This window comes from Podarcis raffonei, chromosome 9 (assembly GCF_027172205.1).
Source record: "Podarcis raffonei isolate rPodRaf1 chromosome 9, rPodRaf1.pri, whole genome shotgun sequence".
In the NCBI taxonomy this organism is placed as follows: domain Eukaryota; kingdom Metazoa; phylum Chordata; class Lepidosauria; order Squamata; family Lacertidae; genus Podarcis; species Podarcis raffonei.
This window is the reverse complement of record NC_070610.1, coordinates 63003761-63020406: the sequence shown is the minus strand read 5'-3', so window position 1 is coordinate 63020406 and position 16646 is coordinate 63003761. Positions and strand designations below refer to the sequence as shown.

Genomic DNA, 16646 nt, shown 5'->3' with positions numbered 1-16646 from the left:
TGACCTCTTGCTTGTAACCTGAAATGGTACAGTCGAAGGAAAGCTTTAGCATTTGATCCTGTTGATAGTATGAACTGGCTTTCAGAGGATAAACAGAACTAAGGATTACAAGCAGTTCTACAGGGGAGGCTTCAATACTATGACCCCTTCATTCCAAATCCATTTCACATCAGTGTTGACCAGAAAGAGAGAAGAATGAAATCTGGAGAGCACCTGGGGTGTAAAACCAATTACCCAGCAGAACCTCTGGTCACACCTGAAAAGCATGAATGGAGTTACTGTAAAACATCCTGCTCGCCTCTGCCACTTCCCACAGAGGAGCAAACAGCACCTCACTGATGAAGCATATCAAGGACTGCTAAAATATCCAAAACTCAGCATGGACACCTCACAGCTATCCATTTTCAGGTGGAGCTCATCGGGCAAAAGTAATTGCATTCCTCATGCAGGACCTGGTCAAAGGCAAACCAATAGAGAGTTGAGAACTTAAAGGAGTCTCTGTGTTACCAGAGTGATTTAAACACACACACCAAGTTATTTACTGTCGTTGGCCAAAAATAAGAGTTTGTCGGGACCATTCTGAATTCTGGTTTAAGTCTTCTAAATACTCTCCCACTCTTTGCCTTCCGTTATATAAGCAATTCCAACACGGTGAACTGGTAGTGTGGGTGGGTTAATATTTTGTGAGTGGGATCGGGCAGCACGTTCCAGTATGAACAGGGAAATTCCATCATTGTAATGTCATAACTTTTAAACCACTCATGTAGCCACAGTAGAGAGTAAGACCCACTGAGCACAGTGAAGTTTCTTATGAGTATACATGCATATTCTTCTTCTGCCCATGACTAGTTTAATTCTTTTAATTTCAGAAGAACTTATTTTGGTGCAAAGACCTCAGCTATTGTAGCTTCTGTAGACAATGTCTTTTAAGTGCAGCAGAAATAATACAGGACAATTATCATTATTAGACAAGTTAATAACAGAAGAACAATAGTATCTCTTGCAGGGTCTGACTCAGGCTGACAAGGGGGATAGAATTTGAATAACACCAGCAGCAAACAAACACTGCTAAATAACTAAGATCCTCTTTGGAGTTGTCTGGAGCCTTCATTTCTTGTTGTCAAATTTCTCTCTATTTCCCTTTGTTCCAACAAGACTAGATTTTGTTAGAATATTTTCAGCCTGAACTTGTAGCATCTTTTCATTTGCTCTGAATCGCTGAGCCTCACTTGAAAACAGAGACCAAAGCTCTTCTGAAATGTTATTTAACGTTCTTTCTTTTCAGTGATTTTCTTTTAAGCCCTATAGGCAGTGGAAGTAACTATTAACCTAATAAATCTATTTTAATTTTTTAAAAATTAGAAAAATACACTTTTGTGTTTTGTTTTAAAAACAACTGTGGTGTAAAAGAAACTGTGTGAGTCAATTATTATAATCATTTTCACCCGAGACTAATTTCTGAAAATTGAGGAAATGGCCAATGATGACATTACACACATGGTTGCAACTTGGAGATAAGGCAACTATGACTTCTCCCATCCATATCCACCAGTATTTTTCTCCAGCTGCTTGCCTAGTTTGCCCTAAGAAACAAGATATGCCACATATCTTGGGAGGGAAGGATGGAGAAAAGGACTGGGGAGAAAAGGTGGGGAATGCCTCATCTCTTGACTCAGCAGCAATTTTAAAGCTAATGGAAATCTCCTGGTAGCAATCTGGCAATCCGTCCTGTTCTTGCAAGCCTTGAGTTGTGTAGCTAGATTCCCTATCACACCCATGAGGCTGTGCTAAAGTCTAACAAAGCAACAGCAGGTTGCTGCCTGGCAGAATCAGAGAAGAGTAGGAGTTGAATGGAAGGAGTTGCTGCACCAACAACAGCCAGGCAGCAACTATATGGTTTTACGACTGCCCCTACTGCCTCACTTCTTTCTGGATCATCAGCAGGTGAATTTGCCATAATACACACCATCCACTGCTTCCTTGTCTCAATTAGAGCTCAGATATAGGAGGCCTTATTCTGTGCCTTCTAAACTAGGCTTCAGCACTAGTTCATTGTTGACTCTGTTACTAGCAATTTAGGAGAGCCTGGTGTCTGGAGCTGGGCAAGTTATTCAGTCAAGGGGCATTGGTTTCCCAAATTTTGCAGAATCACAGAAATCTGGGGTGGCAGGCTCTCAGTATACTTCTAAATATGTCAGACTCAGCCCAACTTGGACCTAATACGTGTTAAGGTACCAGTGTGGTTCTCCTCCTCCTATGAAATCCCATCTTACTCTAGGTCCAGATGCAGAATGGTCCTGACCTCCAGAGAAGATCTTGATAAAGATCTCAATATTCTGATGTGATATGTTGCTCCTCACATATCCAGGCATGTCTACACTACAAGCCTATATGAGTTTTGTGTTGCCACATTAACACCATGTTTTCCCCAAAGAGAGTTGTAGTTTGATGGAGTGCTGATTTCCCCCCCCCCTAGGCACCCCTAGCCCCTCTTGCCCTTTTAGTACTGTAGATGCAAGGTCATTTTCATCTGTTGTCAGCCTTGACAATGTAACTTTGTGGACCTGCTTGATGGACTTGGTTGACTTCTATGCCCCCCTGAATGAGCAGGGGTTGATACTGGCCTGCCTTTTCACCTGCCCTCATGAGGCAGTAGAGTAGTGTAGCACAAAGGATAGGCACTTACTTAAGTGGTCCAAAAATCCTGCAAGGGGGGGAAGCTTTCGTAGTTTGCCATGGTAGCTGCTTTCTTCTTTTCAGCTACACCTGCATCATTGTTGTTTGGCTATCGTAAGACACAGGGACCTAGGTGGCTGGCAGACAGCATTAACCCTGTGGAGAAGTGACTTGGGGGACAGATGTGGCAGAAGAAAAATCTACCTATTTCTCCTATGAAGTTATGCTCTTTTGAATCTTTGATAATCTGCAAATCATTTAGAAAATTTGTGAAGGGCAGAAGACTGCCATCTAACTGATTCACCTTGGAAGATGACAGTAGTATGTATTACATTTTTCACTAAGGGAACAGAGATTGTGTTATCACATGATACAGATGGTGTCACACAGGAGATGTCTGTTAGAACTCAGAGCTGAAGCTAGATTGCTTTAACATATCTTCTAATGTAAGACAGCTTGTCACAGTTTCTGAGTTTGCAACAAACCAAAGTACTATGTGTGTGTGCAGGCGTGCACACAGGAATGTGCAGGCGTGCTGTCATTCATCTGAAATCAATGACTTGGCCTATATTTTATCATCATCTCAAAGCAAAGGTTATAAAATTACTATATCCAGGGCATCCATCTGTATGTTCAGCAACAATGGAGTACTTACAAGTGCTATCATTGTGAGTCACTTCCATAATAGAAAAGCTCTTCCTTAATTTCAGTAAGGAAGCAGAAAGAAAGATTAACATATCAAGCAGGGTATTACTTGTCAGAGTGAAGGAGCGAATGGTGGAATTCAATTCTGCAATGCAGAATGGCATTGCCTGAAAGGAATGTTTCCCCCTGCTAATGCATAAAAAAAGCAGCAGTACCCACTCTACTGATTTATGCAACCTTCCCCAACCTAGTCCCACCCCCACCCCCGTCGTTCTGATCTGCAATATGCATCAGCTCCGGCCAGCGTGGCTAATAGTAAGAGATAATGGGAGTTGTAGCCCCAAATGTCTGGAGGGCACCAGGTTGGGCAAAGCTAATGGGATGGATTATGTTCATCATTTATAGCAATATATTTTTCAGATGCAGGATGTTAACAAAGGCAGCTGGAAACCTCACACAATGAACCGTGTGGGTATGTTTAACAGTGATGCTGATGTTACCACAATAACAATAATGTTTTCTGCTTAACAGCATGATCCCCCTGATTAGACAGTTTGTACAAAGATAGAAAATCTGAAGGAGGGGGAAAATCCAGATCCAGACTTTGTATGAACAAAGAACAGCTTCTGAGTTGGCTGTTCGACTATTGAGCAATAGTAGCTCTGAAAACTCTTTGAACAGGAAAGGAGGTGCCATTAATCAGTCTAAAAGCTTATCATCTTGTTGATTGCCAAAATCATAGAATTTCTCCACCAAGACAACAAAAGCCCTTCACCATTGTCATTAGTGGATGGTGTGGTGGGGTGGTGGCTGTTACGTGACCTCACAGCAGAGTCACAACTGCTTGCAGGGAGGGAAAGTAGGAGGGCTTTATTGGCCGAGGAAGCCGGTGTACAGCTTCTAGGTCATGTGGCCAGCATGACAAAGCCGCTTCTGGCGAACTGAAGCAGCACACAGAAACGCCGTTTACCTTCTCGCACTTTGACATGCTTTCGAACTGCTAGGTTGGCAGGAGCAGGGACCAAGCAACGGGAGCTCATCCCGTCGTGGGGATTTGAACCACTGACCTTCTGATCGGCAAGTCCTAGGCTCCACAGCGCCACCCACGTCCCAGTAAATACTTAATGTTGCAGTACTGGAGTGATAATCATGTGTGAACAAAACAGCCTTTACAGTAAATGGCAAACATGTACTTTGTCATAAAAGGTCCTTTTGACAAACACACAAACATGCACATACACAGAGCTACTATTGAAGGGAAAGATTAATCAGCTCAGTACCTTGATTTTGGCTGTTTGCTGTATATTTAAGAGAGTTTTCCAAGTGAAACCACATCTTTTTTCATTTGCAGTGGATTTTAGGTCTTCTTATCTTTGGAATTTCACAAAAGGCATTGATGGCTACCAACTTGGAGATTTGGACAAATTAAAAGAGATCTGGACAAATTCATGGAGAATAAGGCTATCAGTGGCTACTAATCAGAGGTGCTGGGTTCCCCCAAGATTGGGGAAGCTGGCACGGATGACATCACACAAATCTCCGAATGCCATGCAGGCCAGTGTGACCTTGCACCAGGCCACACCGGTCCCTATGGCATCTTCTGACACCATGCAGGCTAGTTCAGCCTTCTGAAATGTTGTGCTGGGCCCCTTCAACGTGGGGGGGGGGGGGCTTGGCCCCATTCAAACAAATGTTAAGGGGTCTGAAAGAACCTCCACTCCCTAAAGTTGGCACATCTGCTTCAAACCCTGATGGCTGTGTTCTATCTCCACTGTCGAAGGCAATATGCTTCTGAATATCCGTTACGGGAAATAATAATAATAATAAATTTTATTTATACCCCGCCCTCCCCAGCCAAGGCCGGGCTCAGGGCAGCTAACAACCAATAATAAAAACAAGTTGAATGACTACAACTTAAAAACAAGATTAAAATACAACATTAAAACATTGAAACATTAAAATGCAGCCTCATCACAGGAGGAGAAAGGAAAAAAGAAAGAGGGGGAGGGAATCAAATTGATTCTAAGCCAAAGGCCAGGCGGAACAACACTGTCTTACAGGCCCTGCAGAAAGAAATCAGATCCTGCAGGGCCCTGGTCTCATGAGACAGAGCGTTCCACCAGGCCAGACCCAGTGTTGAAAAGCCCTGGCTCTGGTTGAGGCTAATCTAACTTTCTTAGGGCCTGGGACCTCTAGGGTGTTGCTATTTATGGACCTTAAGGTCCTCCGTGGGCCATACCAAGAGAGGCGGTCCCGTAGGTATGAGAGCGTTAGTATAGTAGCGGAAAGTGTTGTTACTTTGGGGCTTCCCAGAGGAATCTGGTTGCCCGCTGTGAGGACAGGGTGCTGGACTAGATGGGCCATTGGTCTGATTCAGCTGGCTCTTATGCAGGGGCGTAGCTAGCTGCTTTGGCCCACAGAGCAGTGGGGGCGGGGCAAGCTGCCCACGGAGTCTGCTTGGCGGACGCAAGCCGCACGCTGCCATTTTGAGCAGCGTGGGGCCCCGAGCCATCACGTCATTCCCAGGAGAGACGCGTGGCTCGGGTGTGCTGCAGGCCAGGCCCTGCTGTAAGTGCCCCCCCCCGTGGTGTGCCATTTTGTCACCCCTCAGGGATGACACCCAGGGCGAACCACACCCCCTGCACCCCCCTTCCTACTCCCTTGCTCTTCTATTTTAAACTGGTTGAACAAACAAACATCACACGTCCCACATAATGTATAGCTCTAGCCTAAGTATCAAGGTGCTCCATAAGTTTCCCCCTCCAGTACCCAATAGTCATTTGCTTTAAGTAGCCAACATGTTTTCCGCTCTTCTCACTGCACTGAAATTGACTTGCGCTGATGGGCCTAAGCTGTTTGCAAAGGAAGCAGCTTTGGAAGTGTGGGAGGAAGAAAGAAAGGCAGTACCTATTCAGAAAAGCTTAGGATGAATCTAAATCAGTTCCAAAGCTTCAGAGAACACAAGCCATGCCCTATAGTTTAAGCCTTGAAAAAATTATAAAGTAGGTAAATTGGATTTTTATGGAAATTTCAGCAAAAGGCTTATATTCCCAAGCACCAATATAATATCTGAATCATAGTAGAATCCACAAGAGATTTGCTGACTTTAAAAATTCAACACCTTTTTATGCCATTGAGCAAAAAACTAATTTTTTTTTAATCTGTAACGCATAAATAACAAAATTAGATTTTACCCTCTATTGAGTGGCACTACCCTACATTGGCAAAGATGAAGTCACTAGAGAAACATGCCACAGTTGCTGTTCTTCAAGATAAAGAACCAGCTTTTACAGGCGCTGTGCTAAACGGAGATGTTAGAAGCTGAGTAAATGTTGGAAGAAAATACGTAAATATCAGGGATATCTCCTGCTCTGAAATGGTTACAGTACTGAACTATGCTACAATCTACACAGTCCATTCTGGACCAGACCAGGGATGCCTCGAGCATCAGGGCTCCTGATCACAAGCAAGGTGAGCAGAACTCATGTTTGCCCCAATCCTGTGAATGACTGTGCTTCCCACTTTCGACGAAAGATGAAGAAAATTATCTCCAGGTGAATGAAGGGGGGAAACCTAGGCTGAAACACCCTTGAGTACTGCAATATCCTTTTCTTCCCCGTGCCAGAAATGGATTGGAATCTAATTCCCAGCATCCTCAGTTGGAAGGAAATGACAGGACACCATTCCCTCTGATGAAGAATGCCCTCAGGTGTCTTCTGTCTCTTTGGGGACAGCACATACAACACCACGTTTCTCCTGGGGATGCTGGTCCTTGTAATCCCAATCTAACCCTTGGCATGAAAGGCCCTTCAGGGGAATCTGGTGAAAGGCAGGTGGAAGGTGGAAGTGGCAGCTGCAAATACTTCTCAAGCTCCTTCAAGGGAGGAGGCGCCTGCTTTCAGGGTTACACACAAGGATGTTAAATGTGTAGGAAAAGCCCTACTGGATTAGAACCAAAGACCAACCCTGTCCAGCATTCTGTTCTCACAGTGCCCAGTCATATGTCTTGGAGGACTCCACAAGTAGGATGTGAGTAAAACTGCACTCCCCTAGTAACTAGCAATCAGAGGTATATGCTTCCTTTCTCATAGTAGCTAATATAGCCATCATAACTAGCAGCCATTAATCCAACAGCAGTATTAGCAGCGGTAGTAAGAGCAAGTACAGTGGTACCTTGGGTTAAGTACTTAATTTGTTTCGGAGGTCCATTCTTAACCTGAAACTGTTCTTAACCTGAGGTACCACTTTAGCTAATGGGGCCTCCTGCTGCCACCATGCTGCCGGAGCATGATTTCTGTTCTCATCCTGAAGCAAAGTTCTTAACCCGAGGTACTATTTCTGGGTTAGCGGAGTCTGAAACCTGAAACGTCTGTAATCCGTGGTACTACTGTATTATTCTCTAAGAAAGGAAAGACATTTTTGTCAACTTTCAGGGGTAAGAGCACTGAATTCTAGTAATATCCAGGAGGGGTAGTAGAATTGGTAAGATAAAGTAGCAGAGACTGCTTATGCTCTGTTTTTCTTTTTAAAAACTTGAAGCTGCTTATTTTCCTTTTACCCTAAATGTAATGTTCCTTAGTCATGCCAGAGTGATTCCAAGCAGACACAATCCCAATACAGCTGTACCTTGGAAGTCAAACAGAATCCATTCCGGAAGTCTGCTCAACTTCCAAAACATTTGGAAGTCAAAGCGAAGCTCCTGCAGCCATTTGGAAACCACGGAAGCCACGTCAGACGTCCAGCTTCCAAAAATAGTTCACAAACCAGAACACTTACTTCCGGGTTTGCGGTGTTCAGGTGCCAAAATGTTCGAGAAATAAGCTGTTCGAAAACCAAGGTACAACTGTACACTAAAATTGCTGGGCAAGTTGCCATTAACTTTTAAAAGGCTGTAGACTGCTCCTGTAGTGGTTTCACACACTACACAGCAACAAACCCAGGTTTCTCACTAAGTAGAAAAATGTATCTAAATCCTGACTTTATGATGAGGTTCACTGTATGATGCACATGTTTTCAAATACCTGTTTGCCACTTGTACACATTAAATTTGTATGTCTAATTTTAGAAATCTTGGGTATACACTAGAAAAAATGCATGAGGGGGCCCTAGCACTGTCAAAGAAAGAAGACTATCTTTCAGTCTTGGTTCAGCTCTCTAATAGAAATAATAATAGTACCTTTTATTTTTTGAAAAGGATAAATTGCAGAAACATTTCCTTTGCACACAAATGCAAATCAAACACAAAGTCAAAAGAATAAAAGTGTCCGAAAACCTGGAGAGAAACTACTATTAAATGTTCTGAAGCAACTACCAGTATGGCAAGGGCACCTGCTGAATTGTAAATATCAAAGTTTATCTCGTAAAACTCGGCAAATTCCTGGTCAAGTTAAATTCTTCACATTTTCACACAACATACCATTCGACTACAGCTTTAATAACCTCTCTTAAAAAATACAACTGTGAAAGGAACGTTTTGCCCTCCTGCCATAAGTAGGAAATTTAGGAGGTACAGCTCAGGCACTTAGCTGCACATAATGCACTTATCCGCAAGGCAATCTTCCTTTCCTTAGGAGTCTGCATACTTTAAAAACTTACATACATCATAAAAAACCTGGCAATCTTCAACTGCTTCTGCTTCTGCTTCCTTAACATCGTAGTCTGAATCACCAAACACAATTTCAAAATGCTTTTCATACTTAAAATAAAAATCCTAGTTCAGGAATAATGAGACATTTACCTATTGAATCCCTCCTGAGTCAAGTGGGGTCTTTGTTTCCATGTTTATTTTTGGTCAAGACTTGTTAAGAGTATTGATTCAAGCCAGCATCTTTCCAAGTCCTACATTTTTTCCCCTTAACTGAAATAAGTTACCAGTTCTAAATATGTTCATGTTGTGAATATTGGCAGTTATGCCATAGAGGGGGATGTTGAGAGCCTTTTTAATGCTTTCAAAATGGTTCAGAACTGGCAAATCAAAGAAAAGCTGTGTTAATACGACCTGAGCCCTGCAAAGGTTTGTCCGGTTCCTTCAATTGATATGTAAACTTTCACTTTTCTCATCTCTAAACTTTCTGGTCACGTGCTCCTGTCCTCAGCCCATTGTCTGTCATAGAGTTAACCAAAATTACCAGATTAACCATTACCATCTTAAGACCCACTCATACCTGGAACAAGCCCTGGTTCCAGGATTCTCTGAGAAAGAGGAGATACAGTCAGAAACATTGCTGTTGGTATGTCTACTGATCTTTCTGCGGTCATAGCAGCAGCTGCAGTTGAGCGTGCCCCACTCCCACCAGTAAATATATTCTTTGCCAACTGGAACACACCTCTGCCCCATCCGAGCCCCTCTATCGCCAGTGGATCTGAGATTTAAGTCACTCTGTAACTGAAGCCTGTAGACTAGACATGTCCACAAACATAGCCTTATTCAAGCATTCCCCTGAACATGTGAATGTTGAAAAGGTGGTTGAGGCACCACCCACATCCCCAGGAATGCAGATTCCTCTTTAGACTGTTGTGTGTTTAGCTCAAAGACCTGCAGAGGCTTTCTGCTTGCAAACCTCCCAGCAATTGGAAACCCAGATAAGGCAGAGGTTTCTAAGCCTGTTCTGTAGGACATCCATAGAAACCTTCTGCATACCTGTCATGGTATTGACAGAGAATGAAGGGGAGGAGAAGAGACAGGCAGAGGAAGGGGGGCAGGAAGTGGCGGTGGAGGAAAGAAGGGAAAGCCAGGAGGAGGGATAGCTCACAGATGTTGGACCAGAGCCTCAACACCACAAAGGAAGTTCTGGCACAGTGAAACAATGCCTGTTCCATCTGCCAAGGAAAGGAGAGTGTTAAAGAGGAGGGGACAGAGACATCACATGAAAATTCCACGCCTTTTCTGTTGGAGAAGGGGCAGGCATAAGGCACTCCCAGAATCTGAGCCGGAGGATTCGGATGCATGATTGCAACGTGCTGCTTGTACATATGTAAAATAAAGACTGTATATATGTATCTCTGAGTGAGCAGAAGCATTTCTTGCGGAGAGCATTCACAAGCCATCACAATACCTAACCTGTGCAGGTCTAAACGGCAGTGATGTTGGGGCGGGTCCTGGATGTACTACGTGCCCACGACTCCATTTTTAGCCCTTGTTTGTTCAGTCAAATGACCAAACAGGGTTCTTATCCTGTCCTTTTACTAACTGTTTCCTCTTTCAATCTCCTTATCCAGAAATTGAACATCTACAGTCCCCATCACTGCAAGCCCACAAACAAATCGTATGTGATTTTTGTTTTTAGTCTAGCAGCCATTGCTGCCCTTTCTTTCTTCCTTATAATATTTTGTAGATGGACCTCAATTCCAGTTGCCTTGCAAGTAGGTTATGTGTAAGTTTTATATTATGCCAAGAACCTTAGGAACAGTTTCAGGAGCCCTAGAAAGGCTTTCAATTTTCATAACCCATAAGTGGGTCTTTCCTTCCCACCCATTTGTTTAAGTGCTTTAGCAAAGCGCTTCCCAGCTTCCTTTTGTTGCCTTTATTGTAGGTCCTAGGAGTGGTTGAAGAAGTGCTTGAGAATGTGGGAGCCTCTTTGCAGAATTACTTTTTAATGGCCAGTTTCCTTCTACTGCTAAAACACACAGGCTCTGAATTTTTATTTTTCTATTTTTTGCTTCAACTGACAAATTGTGAAGTGTTAAAATTGTATCGAAAAGTAATTAAAGGTAAACAACTTTTCACAGAAGAGGAAAGAAAACACTTGAAGCTTCAATTTGCCTTCACTGTTTTGAGAACAAACCACTCAATTAAAATATGCAGCAACTTTTTCTTCAACAGGTGAAACATGAAACATGACTGGTTTCACTACAAGCATCACACCTTTCCCTTCCCTAATCCACATGAGGGTGATTTTTAAAATTAAGCAAATCCTGATCTCCTGATAGTCAGTCCCCACTTGACATCCACCGTACTGTTTCCCTCACAATACAGGAAGCTGACACCGTGCCTGTTGCATTGTGGGAGAAAGAAAATGGTGTGTCAGAGAGCAGACAGTTGGCAATGCATCTGCAAGCCCATTTTGAACATGTGTGTGGTGGAGGCGGCAGTGTCTGTTGCCTGTAGGAAAAGAGAGATAGAAACTTTAAAGGGAGCTCTTGGAGCACTTCACAGCAAAAACAGTTTTCAAACATGACTTGGCAGGTTCAGAGGAGTGCAGAATCCTGAATATAACTATGTTCTGATCTGCACCTTAGAGACCAAATAATGTTGGTTCTCTGATTTACCAGGGTTCTGAAATGACTGGGGAGCTGCATGCTAACAATTTCGTAGAGGAGGATGGCAACAGAGTTGGTGGGGCAAGCACAATCCCCTTTACTTCCTCCTTCACACAATGTTAATCACATGGAGAAGCAAATGTATGCAGAAAGCTTATGTATCTTTTGAATCAGAGCCTTGGACAGTTCTTTGCTTCCTCCAAAATGAGGCATGCTGTTATTCTGTTGGATTACCGACGTCGGTTTTAATTAAAAATAGGAGTTAAGTAAAAATGCTAACTGCTTTGTTACTCTCGGAAAGGTTTTAATTTATACCACACTATATTATCAAATTGAAATGAAGGCTATGTGTGCTAGCGTTCTAATTTGACAGTAAAATCCTTGCCCAGAAGCCCTGGTTTTCAAATTTCCAGCCCACAGGGCATCCTTTCCACTTTCATTTCCTGCCACGGAACCTATCTGCATTTGCCACAGAATCCCTGTGAATGGCATAGGGCCCTGAGGAATATTTTATGGTGTGCTCCCAGTATGTGTAGAGTTGAGACCAGGCCTGTTGGGTCTACTTCTTGCTCCACAAGTGTACACTCTGGGGTGTGACCAAAAAAGAGCCTCAAGGCCAAACCTGGATGTGCCATTGTGAATAGCAGTCATTGGGGATGATTCTGAATGAGAACATGGTGGGGCAAAGGGTTAAAGTCTCCCTCACTCCCCACCATGGTCCTGTTCTGGCTCAAATCTCCCCAGATGTTTGGTAAATAAAAATCACCAAAGCAATGCCAACTACATGAAACTAACATGTCCAGTTTGAACCTAATTTAATATTTGGAGGGAATGCATCCTGCCACGGATCCATTTTTACTCCGTGCATTTCCACAGTAACACCCATAACCAAAATACATGATGTGACAGTATCAAACTCTTGTATTTCCTATCTGAGAAGGTTGATATCTCAGTACTGGAATATCTGCTTTGCAAGCAGAATTTCCTAATTCCCAGCATCTTTGTGTAGGGGTGGGAATGTTCCCAGTCTGAAACCCTGGAGAACCACTACCGATCAACTATACCAGTGTTTCCCAAACTTGGGTCTCCAGCTGTTTTTGGACTACAGTTCCCATCATCCCTGACCACTGGTCCTGCTAGCTAGGGATGATGGGAGTTGTAGTCCAACAACTACAGCTGGAGACCCAAGTTTAGGAAACACTAGCTTGGACAATACTGAACTAGATGGCCTCATGGTCTGACTCCATATAAGGCAGGTTCCTATGCTCCAATCCATTGGTTTCTCTTTGTACCATGCAGAGAAATGCCACAATTTGTCATGGTATTGATTGCTTCTGCTAAACCTTACCAGGTAGACAAGAGGGGATCAATAGCAACATCCTATCTCTTGTTGTTGTTGTTGTTTAGTCATTTAGTCATGTCCGACTCTTCGTGACCCCATGGACCAGAGCACGCCAGGCACTCCTGCCTCCACTGCCTCCCGCAGTTTGGTCAAACTCATGCTGGTAGCTTCGAGAACACTATCCAACCATCTCGTCCTCTATCGTCCCCTTCTCCTTGGGCCCTCCATCTTTCCCAACATCAGGGTCTTTTCCAGGGAATCTTCTCTTCTCTTAGTGTCTACTAAGTCCCTAAGTAAAGGCCTAACAAAGTCTTTTTCAGGCATCTTGTCTGCTTTTACTGCCTTCTCACTGAGGAACATCTGATAAAATTCCATGGAGCCTCAGAGGTCCCAGGAAAACAATTTTAAAAACAGCACAGTAAGGGATTTATTTTAGGAAAGGAGCATGGAGCAAAGGATTAAATAATGGCAGATGAATCCAACAAGTAACAAACAACTTGCGCTAAAATCTCTGTGTCTTGCTGTGCTTCCCAAACACCCCTACAGTGCTGCTACCATTAATGGCCACAAACGTGAAAGGTGTGCACTCCATTTATTTTACATGCTTTAAGGTGATTTATTGGAACCATTTCCCATGCTAAAGTTAAAAAAAAACACATGCAGCAATCAATGACTGCACTAAAGAGATTGCTTCTTGCCTTTGAGTTCACATCTGAGTGCAGATCTCAATCTTGTGTTAAATCTCAAATCCTAAACTCACCGAAAGTAATTTATGGGGCTTTTATAAGCATCATCCTCTCCCACTCCAGCATTTTTAATGTTCCTGTTGCAGAGTTTCCAGGTTTGAAAGTTTTGTATATTTTAGCTCTGTGTTTTTCAGGCTGGTATAACAGGGAATTTCTGATTAGGCTGCCAAGAAAGTTCCACTATTCAGGTAATTATGTTGGGTTACTGAAGCATGGACTTTCAAGGTCACATCAGCTGATGGTAGAACATACATGCCTGTAGAACATACATGCAGACAGGATTGACTGCAAAGTTGCTGTGGTCTATGGCAATTGCCACCTTTCAGCCATTAATAATTCCCCACATAGGTTCACACAAAGGGTGATATCCATCATTAGTCACATGCAGAATCAAAGAATTGTAGTGCTGGAAGGGATTCCAGCGATCATCTAAATCCATCCACTCCAATGCAGAAATCACAGCTAAAATATCCATGACAGGTGGCCATCTAACTTCTGTTTAAAAGCATCCAATGAAGGAGAGTCGGCCACCTTCTGAGCCACTGTGTTCCATTTTTTAATAGCTCTTACTGTCAGAAAGTTGAAATCAATGGTCTCAAGTGATAAAACTCAGTAATTTCAGTTGCATCTGCTTTAAGGTTGGCTATCACCCCCCAAGTTTCTATGCAATTGCAGGGTGTGCAAGAACAACCCATTCACACAAGTTGGGCCATTATAACATGCTTTTTTCCTCACTGAAACAACTCCCTCAGCTCTGCTGAGGTAAATACTGTTGAAAAATGGAACAGACTGCCTTGAGATGTGGTGGACTCTCCTTCTCCAAAGGTGTTGAGAAAGGGCTGGATCTGTATCAATCAGGGATGCCACAGCTGCATTCTTCACTGCAGATCTTGTATTGAACAGGATCAGATTACCTCTAAAATCCTGTTCTACTCACTGATTTGAATGATTTGATTGATTTGGTGTGATTTGATTATTTAATTTCAATACCACTTAATATGTTAAAAATATATTGAAGTGGTGTACAAAAAAGAAGCAACAACAGCAAATTAAGCAAAATATTACAACAATACAGTTACATATAAAAATGTTACATTACTACAAAGTTACACACACACACACAGGTTCTCATTCAGGGTCCAAACAGCAGACGTCACCCTAGTTTCTCACTCTAGACTTCCATTTGTACTTGATTATATATGGGGATGGAGGTGTTATTATTTGTAGTAGTAGTAGTATTTTATTAAATTTGTATGCCAGCCTTCATCCAAAGATCACAGGGCAGTTCAAAACATAAAAATACAAAATAAGAACACAAAATACAACAAAAACAAAACAATAATACACACACACCACACAAATACATTTAAAAGGCCATGAATGTTTAATCAGCCAAAGGCCCGGTTATAGAGAAACATTTTTTTAGCATGGTGCCTAAAGATATGAAAGGAAGGTGCCAGGCAAGGCTCCCTGCTTTTGGATCCTTTTATTCTGTCCCCCCCCCTCTATAATTTGTTTTCTGCCCTGGGCTCCTTTGGGAGGAAAGGTAGGATATAAATTTAATAAATAATAGCAGCAACAATTCATCAAGTCATGCAATATATGCAAAAACAAAAGCCTTCATAGCAGAATGTGTGTGTTCACCAAACATTCTTGCTGTAACTATGCCTTCCTAGTGAAAGTGAGTGACTATGATCCTCCTGCCACATTTGTAAGTGTTAAGAAAATTTGCAAATGCTTGATAGAATTCTACAGCAAATGTCTTTGGTGTAAAAAAAAAACCCTCTCTCCATCTGTCTTTTCATGGCTAGAATATCTCCAGCAGCTGGCCTGCTAATTGTGATGAAAACTGGTACAACATTTGCAACCACTTTTTTCTACACACATTCTGGGTAGCATCCAATGGGAACTTCAGTGCATAAGCCCTGCTGACCTGCACATGAGATGATCTTCTGTATATTGGTTGTGTTTAAGCGTGTCTCATATTTGAGACGTTGTGAATCCGCTCTATACAACAGAAAATTAACAGAGTGCTCTCACAATGATAGCCTCCTCCCATTTTAAAACAAGCATTTATCCATAGGAAAAAGCATAAAGACTGAAACAAACCAGTTCTATATTCCTACATCCCTAATTGGGAAAAGGGTGGGGCTGTGGGTTAAACCACAGAGCCTAGAACTTGCTGATCAGAAGGTCGGTGGTTCAAATCCCCATGATGGGGTGAGCTCCCGTTGCTCGGTCCCTGCTCCTGCCAACCTAGCAGTTTGAAAGCACGTCAAAGTGCAAGTAGATAAATAGGTACCACTCCAGCGAGAAGGTAAACGGTGTTTTCGTGCACTGCTCTGGTTTGCCAGAAGCGGCTTAGTCATGCTGGCCATATGACCCGGAAGCTGTACACCGGCTCCCTTGGCCAATAAAGTGAGATGAGCGCCGCAACCCCAGAGTCGGCCACAACTGGACCTAATGGTCAGGGGTCCCTTTACCTTTACCTTACACCCCTAATCGCATGTAATATTTAATTCAAAACAAAGAGCATAGCCCAACCAAAGTTATGCTACTTTTGCTCTCATTAATTTCTATGGGAGAGAGATAATCATATGACCCTATCTCACAGTACTTAATTTGATGTATTTATATTTAGGGCTGTGCCAAATTTCTCCATCATCATTAATGTGGAATGACTCACTTCCTCTTCTAAAGTGGTTCTGTGTTGTTGTTTTTCTTCCATAGCCTGATATTTCAGTTTCACAATAACAGCTTTCATAGCTTTAGAAAATTGAAAGGTCTTGAATATATAATTAGTGTGAAAAATTGTTCACATCCTCTAACTCTGCAGCTGCAGTCAGGTCAACAATGGTGCAGAAAGTAAGGCCAAACCCCTGATTGAAGACCCTTTGTGCCTGACATCCTATGAGCCCAACTAGATTGGTGTCACCAATAATGTGCAACTTTTTAAATATAAAAAGAGCTGTCTGGCT

At 42.7% G+C, this 16646-nt stretch overlaps 1 protein-coding gene across 6 annotated transcripts in view; it reads left to right on the top strand.

Moving 5' to 3' along the window:
- Positions 1 to 16646, top strand: part of GRID2 (glutamate ionotropic receptor delta type subunit 2) — an 824474-nt gene that overhangs the window by 480845 nt on the left and 326983 nt on the right. The window lies entirely within an intron of this gene.